Here is a 17,780-nt window from a genome sequence, read left to right on the forward strand (position 1 = left end):
TATGGATCCCATTATGTGTACTCAAGATTTAACTTAGCTTATAGCGTGATGGACGGTGAGCAACACCTTACATAACTTTAAGCTGTTCAGGACATGTAATCCATTAAACCCCGAGTTCCCTTTAGCCACTGGGCCAATGATGTCCAGCTCACTCATCTCCAACTAACTGATCAGTCTGGTTATGTGTAGCGCTTTCATTTCAGGATGAACCGTTCAAGCTGAAGTTATTCAAGGACATCTGGTACATGCTGGGGAGTACTTTGTTGTCTTGTTTGATGGTATTCATGTATGCAGTTCAGCAAATATTTGTAAGCACATCAAGTATCCAAATTATTTTTATGTTATGGTCAATAACCAGAAAATCTCTTTAAAATATTATAAATATGCATTTGACAAGATGTTAACTGTTTAGTACATAAGCTACCTGGAATATGAAAATCAATGTTTAAAAAAATATTACGATTAAAATCTAATTATTTGATCACATAAAATAATACAATTATTTTATTAATTATAATATAAATTAAAATAATTATAATGTGTTGTTTAACTATTGCAATAAAAATTAAATAACAATTAAATTAAATTAAAAAAGTCCTAACATAATTTACATAATGGCAATAATTCATCAGATGGACGTTAATATTTATTTAAAATATTAATATTTATATTTATTTACTTTTTTACATAAACTTTATATCATTTTTTAATAATATGTTTTTCTAAACATTTTAGAAAACAATATTAGAACAATGACTTGAATGAAAAAGAAAAAAAGAAAAGAAAAGAGAAGAGAAGAAAATAAAATAAAAGAAGAGTCCTAACATCCTGCTGTCAATATTGGGCCAAAGCCAAGAGAATAAACAGGGAATTGCCAGGTAAATGTACTGAAATTGTGAACAAGCTCTCAGCAAAAACCCCACAGGAACTGGACATGCCCAGGCAAAATGGCTTAGAGGTCAGAGATGCTAGTGCGTTTACTCATGTGATGGAAACATAAAGACGGAGAGAGACAGGCGTGGGAGGAGCCGCTGGGTTACTTGAGTAGGAGGGAGGACGGCCCGGTGCCAAGAAACCAGGAGCAGGGATCTCCAGAGAGTAATGTGCAACATTAAGTCACTTTGTTAATCTGCCTCTCTGCTTCTCCCGAGGGCAGCAGGAGAGGACAGATATCTCCTCGTCCTGTGAAGAGCGGCATGGTGCCACTGAAATAAAACAGTGCTGCGATAACACCTAGATATGACAGAGACAGACTCCTGAGGGGTCATTAGACCCAGGACAACTTCCAGAGAAGGGTGGAAAGACCTCCTAGCTAGCAGCTAGTGCTTTGCAAATTAGCTGTGGTAAAAGGGCAACCTGAAGGGGAATGTGATGCTCATGCCTACATAAGTACATTTTGAAAAAATCCTGTGTTCAACTGTGCAATCAATGAATATGTATTAAAAATGCCTCAAGAGTAATAGATTAGCAGTTAGCACAAATGCTAAACACAATGCCGCATATACCTTGCAGTTAGTGCAAATTCAAACCCATTTTACATTCATTTTAGATCCATCATGTCCTGTCCTTTCTCTACAACACCTGTCAACAAGATTTTGTCATTTTCGGAAGAAAAAGTGCTTGGTAATAGACTCACTGCCACAATCCTAATTTATTTTTAGCATAATGCTAAGTGGTTGCTAGAGCATTGTAAGTTAACAATTACCATACTTTTAGGAAATGTAAAAAAAAAAAAAAACAATTGTTGAGAGAGAAAAAACACTCATAAGTCGCAACAGTGTCACATTTTATTGTTACATTCAGAAATTAATGTCGAAAAAAAAACCCACTATAAACATTTTAGATGTGAGTTTCCCTCACTCCATAACAGATCATTTAAATTTAGAAGCAACCAGAACCGAACAGGAATTAAAATAAGTATAAAACCAAAATAATTGATTATAAGCAACATACAGTAACCAACACCAAGTCTAAACAATTTCTTTAAGAAAAACTGAAACTATCTGCTTGTGGGAAATGTGTTATACAAATAAACACAGGCTCACATATCTCATTTTCTGCACGAATGTTATGCGTGCTTGACGTTCATTGCAATATATAAGACGCAGCATGTTTTATATTGTTGAAAAAGCAACTTGTATTCAGGAAAATACTGCACTGTTTTTGTTTTTAACACTTAAAAAGCATGATATTCTGATCCCTAAATATGGCCTCACTAGAGGAAAAAAATAAGTATAAACAATTTTCACTCAGAAATGGCTTGTAAATTTTACAAACAATTAAAATGTGATGGCAATTAATTAACTGAATTAAATATAATATTTGGAAGTAGAAAAACTAAAAAGTATTTTCTTGTTCAACATTGTCTAATAATCTTTATATGCAACTTCAAAACATATATAAATATATTTTGCAGTGTGGGTCCCACAAGAGTTATCACTCAAAGTATGAAAACATTTCAATGGAAGTCAATGGCTACATTTAATTGTTTGGTTACCAAAATTCTTCAGTGCCCAACAGAACTTATACAGGTTTGAAGCAACTTAAAAACTATAAATAAAGACCTCAAAAAGACAGAAATAAACAAAAGAAACCCCTAAAAAACAGCATTTAGAGACAGCCTCTGGCATAAGTTGGCTAATGTCAGTTAACAACTGAGATTGGAGCCTGTACAACTTCATTATCACCATCTTTCAGGGCATCTGAAATGCTGAAGACGTGCCAGGCAGCGGAGGAACTTGTCAAAGCACGTTGGAGCAGATACTCAGAGCTCTTGGCAGACCCCAGAGGTGTCAGACAGCTGACTCTGACTCGAAGGATGAAGCATCTCTCTGAAAACAACACCCATCAGCTCGCACAATTGGATATAATGAGAGGAAATCTTCGCAGACGCCTCACAAGGAAGTGACATCATTGAGAAGAAACAATAAAACATGCCTCTTCCCATAAACTGCTCCACAATGCAGAAAATGGGAAGTAACAAAAAGTCTCATGCATTGTTCAAAAAGGCTTGATGAGCTTTGCTGTGATGAAACTAATATTAAAGCTAATAATATTCCCATTGCATATTGGATTTAAACCAATCACATTCAAGATTTTAGCATATTATGCAATGCACAACATTACTAGTAATTCTAGCGTGATCCTTGTGGTTGCTAGAGCATTTCTGTGCAGTTGCAAAGGTTAAGCACATTGCTAGAGTATGACATTGCTAGTGTGCTGCTATACGTTCACTAAAATGCTCTAAGTGATTTTAAGCACAATGCTACAGTATCCCGTTGCTAGAGTGTTGTAATGCAGTAACAAAGGTGTACTGATTGGTTTTAAGCACAATGCTGCAGTATGTGGTTGCTAAGGAGTTGTTACACAGTTGCTAAGGTGTTCTGAGTGGATTTAGGCAGTAATGCTACAGTATGTCATTGCTAGGGTGCTGCTATTTGTTTGCCAAAGTGTTCTGAGCAGTTTTAAGAACAATGCTAGCGTTTGTGGTTGCAAAGGTGTTTTATGTAGTTGCTAAGGTCTTTGAGTGAATTTTAGCACAATGCTATGTGGCTGCTAAGGTTTTTTTAGCACATCGTCTGATTTATTGTCATATGTCTTAGAAAGTAATAGCACACTCATGATTTCATTTGTGAATGTAGCACTAACCATGTTTAATACTTTAGTTTAGGGGGTTATCCAGGGATAAACAGTAGTTATAGAGCCTAAGCAAACACTGCCAAAAAACCAACCTCAACAACCCAGTGGCCTTTAAATGCATGCTTAAAATGTACAAGAACATACGTTCTGCCAGCTATCCCCAAGCTGTAACTCATGGAGAGGACTGCTACATCTCTTTGCTGTCTATCAAGGGAACATGCTACGGCTCAGAGCAGCGGCCGCCAAGAGACTGTATCAATCAGTGCCGGAATGGGGACAAGTCACTCTCCACCCCACCCTTACGGCTCGCCTCAAAACTTCCCAAGGACAAAGAGGAGAAAGTGTCTATCTTTCTCAATGAGAGCACACGAGCTGTGGAGGTTAGTCGTATCACAGAACGAGTCCAGCTCCCAGACGCCCCGCTACATTCCCAAATCCTGAACCCGCGGCTCCTGGTGGAGCACTGTGCGTGAACAGCCGGGGGCCATGTGAGTCCAGGTTGATGCTGTACACTTTGTGTAAGATTAGAGAGATCTGACTTTGGCTCACACTCCCCCCAAAAAAATTCATTCTGTTAATCATATTCAGTAAAATAAAAAAAAACCTAAATGGTGAATCTGAGTTATTACATTGAAAAATTCAAATAATAAATAAATCTAATAAAAACTTACTGCTTAAACTAAAATCATATATATACACACACACATTATATTACAATATTATATGTATGTATGTATGTATGTAGGTATTTTTACTTCTTTTTATTTCTTTTATTTCAGCTAATTGCCAGTGCAACATTTCTCATTTTTGTTTAAAATTTTGTTTAAAAATTTTTTTTTATAAATAAATAAACTAAAAATTAACAAAACCTATACAGACATAATTTTTAAAAGCTACTATGACATTTTTTGTACGTTTTTTTTTCTTGTAAAAATTAAAGTGAAAAAAACAAAACTAGCAGTATATCAATGAAACTAAAATAAAATCTGCTTTTAATTAAGTTTACTGGCACATATGAAACATTTATAACATAAACCTCAGAATTATATTACATTTATGCTTAAAAAAATAAAAAATAAAAAATACACTAATTCTAGGCATTTTCTCAGAAATCATGTTAGCCTAGCCTGGTATGCTACACTTCCATATATGTCCAAATCAATGGGATATCTTTAATTATTTCTTAGTTCTTTGCAGGACTTTCAGTGACCTGATTACAAAAACTAAGCTTGCAATCACTGTCAGCTACGATCGTGCTATTAGCAGCAAATAACTCTAAAAACTATGACTGCTAGCGCACAAGGCATTTTGGTGCTTTGCTCATAGTTGGTTGCTCATTTGCATAGCTTCCTTTTGCTGTGGAGATGTGTGTCACACAGCTGTGTTCTCACAGTGTGTGTGCGCCGCGTTTGCGCTTCACCGCTAACCGATACACACTGCCAACTGAAACTCTGTGGCCATTCAAAGCCACATTCTAAGATATCACTTCTGTTTTCTGTTACATTATTTTAAAAGCAGTGCATTTGTGACATTAATACTCTGCTGCTCAATATGTCCTCTTTTAAATCTACACCTTATTTAAAAATGAAAACGCACAGTTGTTAGCATAACAAGTTAATTCTACCTGATTTGATGCATAAATTTAGGAAAGATTAATGAAAGATTTTGGTAATCATAAGAAATTCTTTCTTTGATCTGAATAAGATGGGCTGTACTAAATATAGATATATATAAATAAACAAACAAACATACAGGAAATATTAAATTGATGTTACTTTGTAAGAATAATGAGAATGAAGAATGATATGAGACAAAAAATGATACATATAAGAAATTGATAACTAAAATTATGCAATTTTAGCATATAAATGTATAAATATTTGTCCTCAGATTGTCACAACTAACCAATCAGAATCATGTATTCCAGAAAGTGACAGTATAGACATTTATAACATTACAATACATGATCACCGATTTCAAATAAATGTTCTATTCAAAGAATCCTGAAAAAGGGATCATGGTTTCCAAAAATATATTAAGCAGCATAATTGATTTTGACCTATTTAAAAAATCTTAAAGGCCCCAAACCTTTGAATACTAGTTTACATTTTTAACAACAAAAATGTAAAGTTATTACATTAGGAAAATTTATCAGTAACAATAATAATAAATATAAGCTGAATTTATAAGGCAAAACAGACTGTATATTATTTGCCGAGAATAAATGCATACTTGTCTTTCTGTTAGCAGTTCATGACTAAGACATGGACCTGTGATCGATATCCTTAAGTGTTTTTGTCAGGCTGCCCGACGTGGAGAACAGATCTTGCCAGTTGGTTGGCTCTGACATCAGAGCGAGTCTCACAGTGTAGACTGATCTCTCTGCTCCTGGCACTCACACCCGCTGGCAGCATGTATGGGACAGAAGTTAAGTGACCTGAAGAAATCAGGTGGCCGTTTCTACCTCTGATCTTTTGAATTACACCTTGAAAATTAATATTTCATTTTGGTGGTTTGCCTAAATCCTTAACCTTACGTACGAGCACCAGTAATAGTGAGGCTATAGTGTCTATCTTATTTTGCAACATGGAAGTAAGCTATTTTTTGTGAATGTGCGAGACTTGCGCGAAACATTATATATTACTACAACAATAGTAATGTTAGATAATATAAACAATGATTGTTATGATTATAAGTGACTTTTAGCAACTATTTAATTGCGACAATTTCAGCACACACTAAAATGTAATGCCGAGAGAATTGCACATAGAAACATTCTTAAAGGGGGGGGGGGGGGGTGAAATGCTCATTTTCACTCAATATCCTGTTAATCTTGAGTACCTATAGAGTAGTACTGCATCCTTTATATCTCCAAAAAGTCTTTAGTTTTATTATATTTATAAGAGAAAGATAGTCTGTACCGTTTTTTCCCGGAAAAACACGAGCGGCTGGAGGCGTGACGTGTGGGCGGAGCTAAAGAATCACGAGCACGCGTAAGCTTTTGCGTTGAGAGCATTACCTGAGGAAAAAAACATCATCCAAAACAAACCATGGCTAACAGTCAGATTCAGCCGTATATTTATGATCCAGAATCAGATCCCGAGGCTAAAATTGAACAAGAGCAGCAGCAGCAATGACTACAGCAGGACGTCTCTATGTGGTATGTACTGAAACTGTATATATTTGCTTAGCGGTTTTGGAAAATGACTAAGTTCCACTTTATGTCGTCTTTTTTTTTTCTTTAAAGGTGTACAAGGTTTACTTGATGTGCTTACGCGTCGATAGCTAAGTTAACAACACAGAGATATTTGAAGCAGTTTTACTCACCGCCTGCGGTTCCAACACATGATCGTGACCCTTTTTCGTTGGGATTGCATTATCCTTAAGAAATAAACGATACGCAAATCCGTCGTCAAACTGGGCCTTGTTTGTAAAACAAGCATCTTCGAAATGCAGGGAACAAACACAAACACTTGCACAACTCCGTTGATGCTCTGTAAAAATAAACTCCATCCACTGGTCCCTTAATGCTGTTTTTTTTTTTGGTAATCTGTGCAGGGTTGTCTTGCCCTGGCAACCAAAAACACACTTCTTGGTGACATTTCGCTCTCGCTCTGCTATACGGGAGCGCGCTCTTCCGGCAGAAGTGCCCTCAGGACCCATATAAGGAAATTCCGCACCATCTAACGTCACACAGACCCATACTCGAAAAAAACTTTACGAAACTTGTGACAAACCGGAAGGAGTATTTTTGTTCCAATGTTTAGTCCATGTTTAGCATGGGAATCCAACTCTTTAACAGTGTAAAAAACTCAGTATGCATGAAATAGATTCACCCCCCCCCCCTTAAGGATTTATCTCAAGAAATTTTTCTTAAAAAACTTCTTTCTTAAGATTTTCACGAATCTGGCCCCTGAAGTTTACAGGCCTGGATATGTGTCACTACATATGTTTATCTCACATAGTATCTGTATCATAAGAATTGGATTTGATCTTGCAGTGGGGTCTGGAGGTCTGGGTGTGGGTGTTTACAGCAGCATGGGAACGATTTCATGGGGAGGAAGTGACGTGGAAACTCGGGAGTATTGTAAACCAAACCAGGATGACGGCAGGTATTCAGCCCGACGGCCCCCTCAAACTCCCCCTCATAGACTTCCTCTACCAAATATACTGTACATGTAAACGCAGCAGAACCCAAAATTAAATGATTAACTTTTTAACTTGAACAACAAAAGCAGTGGCTCATCACGACTGAGACGAACATTGTTTACAAGTGTCAAATCAGAGGTGTTGTGGGATATGCAACTCCAAAATCCAACATATTTTATTTAATTTACAGCTCTCAGTGCTTTCTGTGACTTCAAATGCAGAATAGAGATGCTGACACTCATTTTGAAAGTAAACCTCATTGTGGGAATTGGTGAAAAAATTCTGACACATAATGAAAGAACAAACTTACATGATGCGAGCAACATGGTCAAGCCTGAAAAAGACCACAGACATGCAAGTTTGCTACAGCCAAACATGGATTGCACCACTTTAATTTTGGGGATGGAGAAAAGTTGAGGTTTCTGGCTGAGGTCAGGGCTATATTTAAACAGTATGGCATGAGATATTCACCATATAGCACAGCCTAAATTGCCTTAAAGAGATAGTTCACCAAAAATTAGAGTTCTGTCATTATTTACTCACCCTCATGTCGAGCCAAACCGTTTCAAAGGAACAGAAAAGTAGATATTTTGAAGAACACTAGACCCCATCGACTTTCATTCTATGCTGTGTTTGAACCAACCATCGATTTTGGGTGAACTTTACCTTGCTTTTCAGGAGATACTACAACTTTTAATTCAAATATTGTTTAATTAAACTAATATAGTTATATTCTAACTCTTCTCTAGCCCTTGATAGATATGGTTAAAACTTCCATGTAGCTGTTAAACGTGTATTTCAGCACTTCTGGAATGCTGTACTGACCAATCAGCATCCAGAAGCAAAGCTATTAAATTTATAGACACAAAGAATGGCTTCAACTCCTGCTGTCAAGCTTTGGCGGCAACCGTCCTTCATCAGCTGGACTTCTGTAAGACCTCAGGAGGTCAAGAATGTCCATGTGGCCTTTGAGAGGCACCTGGCTTGGGATTCTTGCACCATTGGAAATCTGTCAGTGTACAGATGTCATAACAACCCATTCCAAAAGGTAGACAAACAGAACCAGAAGCCCGATGAAACGGTTGACTATCCCGTTAATGGGAATATCTGGACAGGATTCCAGTGCTGTGTTACAGAGGACGCAGTATCTGTTACCTCAGAGCCGACGAGTCACATCTTAAATACTTTAACTAACCTCACATTAAACTATGAACACATGATCCACTAAAAATATCCCCAGACGCACGTGTCGAGCGAGGGAGGGTGCTGCTGATTAACGCTATATACGGCCCGCCGTACAAAGAGTTCTCTGTGCGAAACCTCCTCACTGGAGGATGTAACGCAGTGAATTGAGCATTTTACACCAGTGACAAAGATAGATTACATGACAGGGGGAAAAATCTGAAGTTTTTTTTTGTGTGTGGCAAAATCAAGCTGTGCTGAAAAACTGCTTTGAGAGCAAGATCAGCAAAGCCACAGACCAGGAGAGCTTAGGTTTCATTTATGAGCTTTTCTATGGTTAAAAACCAAGTTGAGTTCATTTACAATGAATCCATAAGAATCTGTGTTTTAGAAATATTTTATATTTTAAAAATGTTTTAGTCATATTTACACACTGTATATTAACATACAGGTATATTATATTTACACTTTTTGAATGCAAACCTTATTTTAGTGTTATATATTCCATATAAAATAAAATAAAAAATAATATAAAAATACTTTTTATACATTTAAATGTATAAATAATTTAAGTGTATGTACTGTATATAATTTTTGTTAAATAGATTTTAAATATTTAAATATTATTAAATATAAAAAAAATTGAATTAAAAAATATTACGTATTATATAACATTTATACATTTCATATAATTTCCATAATATTTTAATGGAATATATCACACTTTATGTGTAAAAAATAAATGTAGTTTATAATGCTTATAACTTGTTTAAATATACACTATACTAAGAAATTTGTCATTATAATATTTGTGTTTGCATAAGTAAACCTGGCAAATGATAACCATTTTTTTCTAATTATTCTGGAGGTATAAACAGCTCAGCTGTTTTTTCAAGAACGATGATGGTGACATACTTTTGAGGTTTAGCTGCATTTCACTCAGTGGCTAATGAAGTAAACCAAAGGAAAGTGCCACGGAGGTCTAACCAGCACCCAGACCACCCAGCAGGATAACCTACACAACTCATACACTGACTGCACTCGGCTACATATATGCTGCTACTAGCTGTTAACACCACAATTATAACTCCATCCCATCAAGCCCTTCATGAAACTGCTGGTTTTTCCTTAATACGACAAACCGATGAAGCTCCTGAACTAGCTTTAAAATCATCACCAGGCCTCTCGCAACATCTCAACTCGAGAGGTTTTTGTGTGATTAGCTTTTCCAAATGATAAAATACATCAGCGTTAGCTTTACCTACAATATTTATTCATTAACATCTCACCATCAAGTGCACATGCCTGTTGTTGTCATAATTTATTGCTGTTAAGTTGTCATCATTCACCAGTAACTAATGCAATCACACGTCAGGTTTATGGTTTCCTGACGGCAATAAACAGATGAAGTGTGTGCCATACTTTGAGAGGCACATTGCAGAGTCTCAGCGTATGGCACTCTTTTCCTCTTTGTGTGCAAGCATTTCAACTCATCTGAAGCTTCTCTGGATCAAAAATATTGTGTATTTGTTCTAACTTGCCACTCTTTCAATACTAACAACGTGCATACTAAAACACTCTCACAGAAACACAATGAATGTTATTAAGTATAGGGAGGAGCACTAGGCTTTCCTGGATCACATTTTGCCCTTTGGTCATTATTATTGTACAAGCACCAGCGGAGAGCACTTCTCTCATCTAAACGCCTGGGAACCTCATCCTGGATATTCCAGGTTATAACTGTAAAGCCATTAGTTTCAGTACGCACTGCCATATAAAATAACTTGTTTACAGTTCTTCAATTACCACAACGAAGTATAAATAGAGATGTTATTCACATAATTACACCATTTTGGAAAAGTTGTTTGTTTAGTATTAAATAAAGCAAGCCAGACAACATTTAATATATGAAAAAATAAAAATACAAAATTAGTATTGCCAATGCATATATTTGCATATATACAGTATATATATATATAAAATTATATATATATATATATATATATATATATATATATATATATATATATGACTAATATTACTTGTAAATGATTCTATTCTATGATTTTCTATCACTTTTTAAACTATTTTATGGTATATAATAATACCATTCTTTTCTATACTAGTGTGTAACATTTTCTATTCTATTACTTTTTAAACTGTACTATTCTAGTATTATATTACTTCTACTATTATAGTATAGTACTGTATACTTACACTGTTCTATATTACACTAGTATATACTATTCTACTGTTTGTTAAATCTATTACTGTGGTATTTGACGCTAACTTGTCGCACTATTTTATTAACCACAACGCTTCTAGTTGTGACAGTTCAACTTACTTTGTAATGCATGAGGGTGTCAGCTCCAGAAAGCATGCATGCGCTGGTGTTAATGGTCAGTCACGCACGGGTCCAGAACTCTTCACGCGCTTTTCAAATCCAGAACCGCGTTAAAGCGCTTCATGTGCGCGTCAGTGTGAGAATGATCGCTGAACTCCGCGTCTCTCATTGGTTTTGACACATGCAGCGATGGAAGCAAAAGCGTTTTTTAAATAACAAGAAAAGACAACTGAAGGTGTCCAGAGTTATCCTGGGTGGATCAGTGATCTCCTCTAGTTTACTGACACGATCCTCACGAGCGTCTGTTCGTCACACAGAAGAGAGAATCATTCTGTCTCGCTCTCTCTTTGAAAAGAGGGCGGGTCTTACGCGTACAGTAACTGATCACACCCGCACGCGTGTGACGCGACGCGTCATAAAAGAACGCGCTTTTACTTACTTTAATCACCAAAGCGTCAGTCGCGTTGCGTTTTAATTATTGCACTCAGTGTTCATTTTGTCCAGTTATTTTAAAGGGAAACTTAACGTGGCTTAATTAAAGTTACCAATTTTTCTATATTTTCAGTAAATTAAATAAATAGATGTTAAATAGCTAATAAAATTTTATATCATGATATTCAATAATGAATATTGTTACAACCAATACTCTAACTGTTATAGCCTAAATTTATAAGTTCATATAATTAGTATTACTGGTTAATTTTACGGTATAATTTTATAGTAAATATCTATTATATTGAATAATAAAACAATGACAAAATTTATTAAAAATACAATGTCTTATTATTGTTTACTATATAATTTAAACATACAGCCAAATATTAAATATGTTTAAAAATTTATATAAAAAATAAACAAGACAATTGTAATTTACTGGCTTTTATTATTATTATTCTTACCAATCACTTGCTCATAACCTTCTTTTTCAACTTTATCTTCTCCCTCTGAATCTTCACTGCTTTTGTGTCTCCATCAATTGGGTTTTTAAGGCTTTCAGGTCCTTCGTTTGGCACCTAGAAAAATGAAATATTCATCAAATCATATGAATTAGTTATTAGTCTTGGGAATAATCACTGAACATCGGAAATACACACGAAAGTGCACCAGTGCGGCAGCGCTAGGTGTCTCTGTGACTCATCAGCACACACTAGTGGCGTGTTAGAGTACTACACCTCAATGAATCCAGACCCCCACACATCCTTTCAATAACCATAACAGCTCGATCAGAGGGCTTAAGTATTTGTTCATTCAGCTGAAACCAGGCTGTTAAATGCTTTTGAAAGTTTATCTCGATAACTGAGCATTAGGGAGAGCGGAAACAGTGTTTAACCACTCTTGTCCAAGAAAAGCTATGTGCGTGTTTTAATAGACACAGAACACTGAAACCCTTTACCTTTCCAACACTTTTCCTGGCAGGCCACTAAAGCTGACACTCATGTTTTTCATTGGAGCTGCCAAGTGGGGGTAAGGGTAAAACCTCCATGTGAAGTTTAGCAACTCTGAGCGTGATCTTAAGTGTCTTTGAAGCTTTGGTGGTGGTTATTAGGATTTTACAGGTTGTTTGTGTTTTCTAAGGCCATGTACACACTGCAGCTAAATTCGGTTGTCAATCAAGTTTTAGTGCTTAACCCTGTTCTATTCACACACCGTTCAGTCATAAGGGAGTGACAACCGCATTCTACAATTCACGAAAAATTCAGGTAAGAACTGCATCTACAGAAACCACATTTACACTTTTAAGCAGTGTGTATGGAACCGAAGTGAATAATAAGTTAATGACTTATTTAAACGCGTATCAGCTGCGGTGCAAGAAATCACAAGATATGCCTACATTAGTGTTGCCATATCTTGCTTTAAAGCCAGCAAATAAGAACAAGCCCATAATCAACTTAATTCAAAACGCATTAATTTAGAAATAAGTAACATGCCAAAATAGGCCTATCGCGATGTGCAACTGTCCCTTCTTTAGGCTAGGCTATTAACTCTATAAAATGGATCGCTATATGAGCCAAGCCCAAAGACACATAGATGACACTAAATGATTCGCTTATAGCTAATAAGTGGACATGGCAACACTTAAACGAGCGCACTCTGTAAACCTTCCAAACATAAACAAAATACACCGGCTCTGTCGATGTTGGTTTAAGTAAAATCGTCTAAAGTAACGCGTTACTTTGGGCAAAAATAGCGGATACCAAATGCACGAGTCGTCAACACGTTGCTATTGTTACCCTGATGTCAGTCATGGTCCTTTCGAGAGTAATTTATGTTCCTAAAAAACTAAACTATAATTTAGTGGATTCACTCCCGTATGCGTGTCACTGAAACGTAAGTGTGTACGTAGACTAAGATCAACACATTTCCATTAATGCTTGATAAAAATCAGATGATAATCAAATATGAAAATGAGTAGGCTTAACTCAGAAGAGATGCACCATGCATTTTACCTGCTCATAAAAGAGACAGACAAGACAGCTACTCCCCAGACCCAGACAAAACATTAGATACTCTGTCTTGAAGCACACTTCAAGTTCTGTGTAAAGCAAATAACTTATTTGAATAAAAATGACAAATATATATATATACATTTTTTGACAAAGTTAATATTTTTGAGGGTGTCTTTCTGTATTAATTTAATAGCAGATTAAAGAAAGAACTCGAACAATTTGGGAATGACTGAGGGTCAGTAGATATTGACCAAATGTTTATTTTTACTAAAACTATTTATTTAATATGAAGTTTCATGATAAGTACCAGTCTTTTTGCTCAATCCATTTGGTTGTAACTGTGCTGCAAAATTATTTAATGCAATCCCAGAAGACTTGTTAGTAAGAAACTCAGGCTATTCGTGTCTAACCCATTCACAGAGGGCTTATGTAATTGTTTGCATGTGTCGCTGAGCCCACCGCTCACGGCTAGACACCTGTAATCCACAAATCATAATACAGAAAACATGCTATCTATTGTTGTAGCTCGCACTCTAGTTTCACTGGGGGAGTCCTAGCGTGCAAAACTCACTTTAAAATCGTGCTACATTATGCTGCTCACCTGACGAGCTCTCAGCCCTAAAGGCACATCAACCCAGATAATGTTACATAAACTGATATCTATGCTTACAGGTTTTAAATATCTCATATTACACTAAATTATGCCCAAAATGTAACATTATATTCATAAATGAAAAATGTATAATCAAATTAAAAATTGAGAGTCCACAATCTACAAAAAAAGTATAAAAATAAGACAAAATGAGAAAAGTATTTTAAACTGTATAAGAAATTAAATTATGTATGAACTATAAGAGAACTTTTACAACAAAGAAAATAAATGTTTTAATATATTTATAAATTATATTAATTTTTTATTTTGTATATATATATATATATATATATATATATATATATATATATATATATATATATATTGTGTAAAAGTAGTAAGAATTATAAAAGTATTTTTTTTGGTGTTTATCAAATTAATATTCATATATAATTGTGTATTATATAATTGTGTATTGTGTATGTATTATGTATATTTTTATGTAAATCTATTATATACACACATACATAAATATCCACAGCCAAAAATAGACCCCAACCCAAATTAAACCCTATCCCTGTTTTTCAAATAATTTTGTTAATTTTGTTTATAAAAAACGTAATATTTAATTTAAGCAATTGATGTCTCAGTTGCATTGAATGATGCCTTTTTACTTTACTCTTTTACCCCTTTTATCCAAAGTTTTTAACAAATATAGCAATGCAGTTATAATACAAAATTCTATTAAAATACGCAAGCTTAATACACCTACTATAGAGTCAAACCAGAAATGTATGCAGTAAAAACTAAGCACAGCTGAACATGCAAATCTTGCTGCATTGACGTTCAGCATCCAAAGTGGGTCATTTTGCGCTTCCTCCTCAAACACATTCAGCTTTTTTAGAGCATCAACCATCGGGACAGCCAAAGAGTCTAAACTGTATAAACACTGGCGCAAACACTCACACTCAGTACATAAGGATAACATTATCACGGCGTCTTGTTTTGAAACCAAAGCTGTAAGAGGAGAAGGCTGCAGTGGTTGTGGGCAGGAATCGGTGGTTTTGTGGGCACCTCAAATGCCCTTGATGTGCCTTTCATTATCTCAAACACTCTTGATGGAAACCCTACAGCTGTGGCCTTCATAGAGAAAGAAACAAGAGGATCTAGCAGCAGTAAAGAACATTCGCTTGGGGATATGTGCACACTAATTCAATCCTAATTTTAACACCTTTATCATTTTGTTTCAATATTATGTACACTTGTATCAAACACACAAACTAGATATAGAAATATTCTGCTTATAAACATGTAAATAAAACAAAGGTTACCTAAACTGGTGTTCCCTGTCGAAACTGACTGACCTTTTAAAAATGGTTTGTAAATCTCTTAGAAAACAAGTTGACAAAAAGATTGAATCTAAAATTTGGTATGTATTATCACCAAAGCTTGGATTCAATCTTTTGTCAGCTTGTTTTCTTAAAGTTCGCACAGGTTTCGTATTTCTGTTTGGTTATTTTCTAACTGGTTGATTGTCGGCCTCATTGATCTGAGCTTATGCGCCTCAGTTTCAAAAGTAAAAAAAAAAACATTGTGGATAATTATGGCAATGTTAGCACTCAAAACTGAGGTGTATAAGCACAGTTCAATAAGGCAGACGATCATTCAGTTCAAAAAAGAAATACAAAACCTGTGCTAATTAAAAGAAAACAAGTTGATAAAAAGATTGAAACCAATGTTTGGTAATAATATAGCATAATGAGAGATGTACAAGCAATTTTTGGTAGGAAAGTATTTTTTGGGGGGAAAAGAAAATCCTCCATAACATGTGGGTTAAACATATAGAGGCTTGATGAAGTGCTCAAACCATCCGACAAAGAAAGCAACATTCACATCAAAGCTTTTTTTGTCATGAAAGGAGCCGTAAACAAGCTTGACACAATATTAGTCAACGGCGAAACCTCTCCTGCATTCATCTCTTAGACAAACACGTCTATTTACGAAGGCAAACCATGTCCTGAAAAAAAGCCCACCTCTCTAAATGTGTATCTTTCTATTTCTACTCAGGTCTGCATTCCCCAAACGAGATGCTAGCACACACACTTTACTGACTTATGTTCGTGTCATTTCTTCGCCAACGTCAAGCAATTGTTTCATTTGGGCAGTTTTCGGTCACTTACCAGTCCGAGAATTTTCTTCTCCAGGAAGCTCAACCCTCCAGCACCTGCTGTGGGCTAGTCTTTGTAAAAATAAGAGAAAAAAAAGATTGTTAATATGTCAAAAGAGGCTGAAGGAAACCAAGCCAGACCAGCTGGCTTTGAAGAGAAACCCAAAATTGGGTTGCGTTTAGTTCAGATCTTGATCCACATTGAAGGGGAGATGGCATCCTAGCCCCAACCGCACCCAACAAGGACATACACACTCACACACACACTCACACACACTCACACATAGACACTTGGGTACGAGCTGCACTGTTTGCGTGATGGTTCAGCGCGAGCGTCTGGCTGGGCCCCTCTCAGCTGCTGCCGTCAGTCTCGTGTATATTTAGATGAAAGTATCACTGACATGCAGGCCTCTGTTGGCCTTGGCACAAGTGCCCAGGATTATTGCTCCTTACAGAAAGATATGGCAGCTTTTCATGCAGATTCATTGAATTTAGTTGAAATGCAATTTGTATTCGACAGGTCAAGAGTATACTGTTCTTGATGGAGTGACATCTCTGTAGCCAAATAGGTAAATCTCACAACAGAGTTTTTTTTAAGTTAAAATAATTTTGTTTCTGTCAATACATACATATATATATATATATATATATATATATATATATATATATATATATATATATATATATATATATATATATATATATATTTCTGTATTTGTTAAGTTTTAGCTATTAGTTTCAGGGTGTTTTTTTAGTACTCATAAAATGAAAAAATGTCTTGGCAACTAGCTGAAATAAAGTATATATTTTTATTATTTTATATCAGTTAATGTTTATTTTATTTAATAACCCCTGTCTCACAGAAACATGCCCAGGGTTAAATTAATCCACAAATTTAAAAGAAGGAAAATAAAATATTGATATTTTACATAAAGAAAATTAGGTCTGTTTTAGGAATATCTTTTTTTTTTTTTTTTTTTTTTTGCAATTGACTTTTCTTTCAGGACAAATTCTCATTATCAACATGTATCTGGAAATTTTACTTTTAATATTTGATTTCTATCTACATTATTCTCAGTGATGTTCCATTAAATTCTCATTACAGTAACAGTAAATTTTAAGTTGATCTGTAATTTACTTACATTTTTATAAATATATAAATGTACTATTACTAAATTATTCTAAATTAAGCAATTGCTAGCATGATGTATAAATACAATTTCAATATCATTTTATTATCATTATAAATAATAATTTTAC

General features: G+C 35.2%; 1 protein-coding gene across 3 annotated transcripts in view; it reads right to left on the bottom strand.

The window, feature by feature from the left end:
* The window catches only part of LOC113054619 (myocyte-specific enhancer factor 2C-like), a 35,276-nt gene extending 18,491 nt beyond the window's left edge, over nucleotides 1-16,785 (bottom strand). For 2 of the 3 annotated variants that reach the window (XM_026220280.1, XM_026220282.1), the window contains exons 1-2: nucleotides 16,534-16,785; nucleotides 12,214-12,327 (exon numbers count right to left, since the gene is read on the bottom strand). The gene's annotated coding sequence lies outside the window, so the exon portion shown is untranslated. Of the gene's footprint in view, nucleotides 1-11,314; nucleotides 11,743-12,213; nucleotides 12,328-16,533 lie in introns of those variants that run through there. The other variant, XM_026220281.1, reaches the window with a different exon arrangement.
* Nucleotides 16,786-17,780: the final 995 nt, after the last annotated feature.

The sequence above is a fragment of the Carassius auratus genome, chromosome 35 (genome assembly GCF_003368295.1).
Source record: "Carassius auratus strain Wakin chromosome 35, ASM336829v1, whole genome shotgun sequence".
NCBI classification, from domain to species: Eukaryota; Metazoa; Chordata; class Actinopteri; order Cypriniformes; family Cyprinidae; genus Carassius; species Carassius auratus.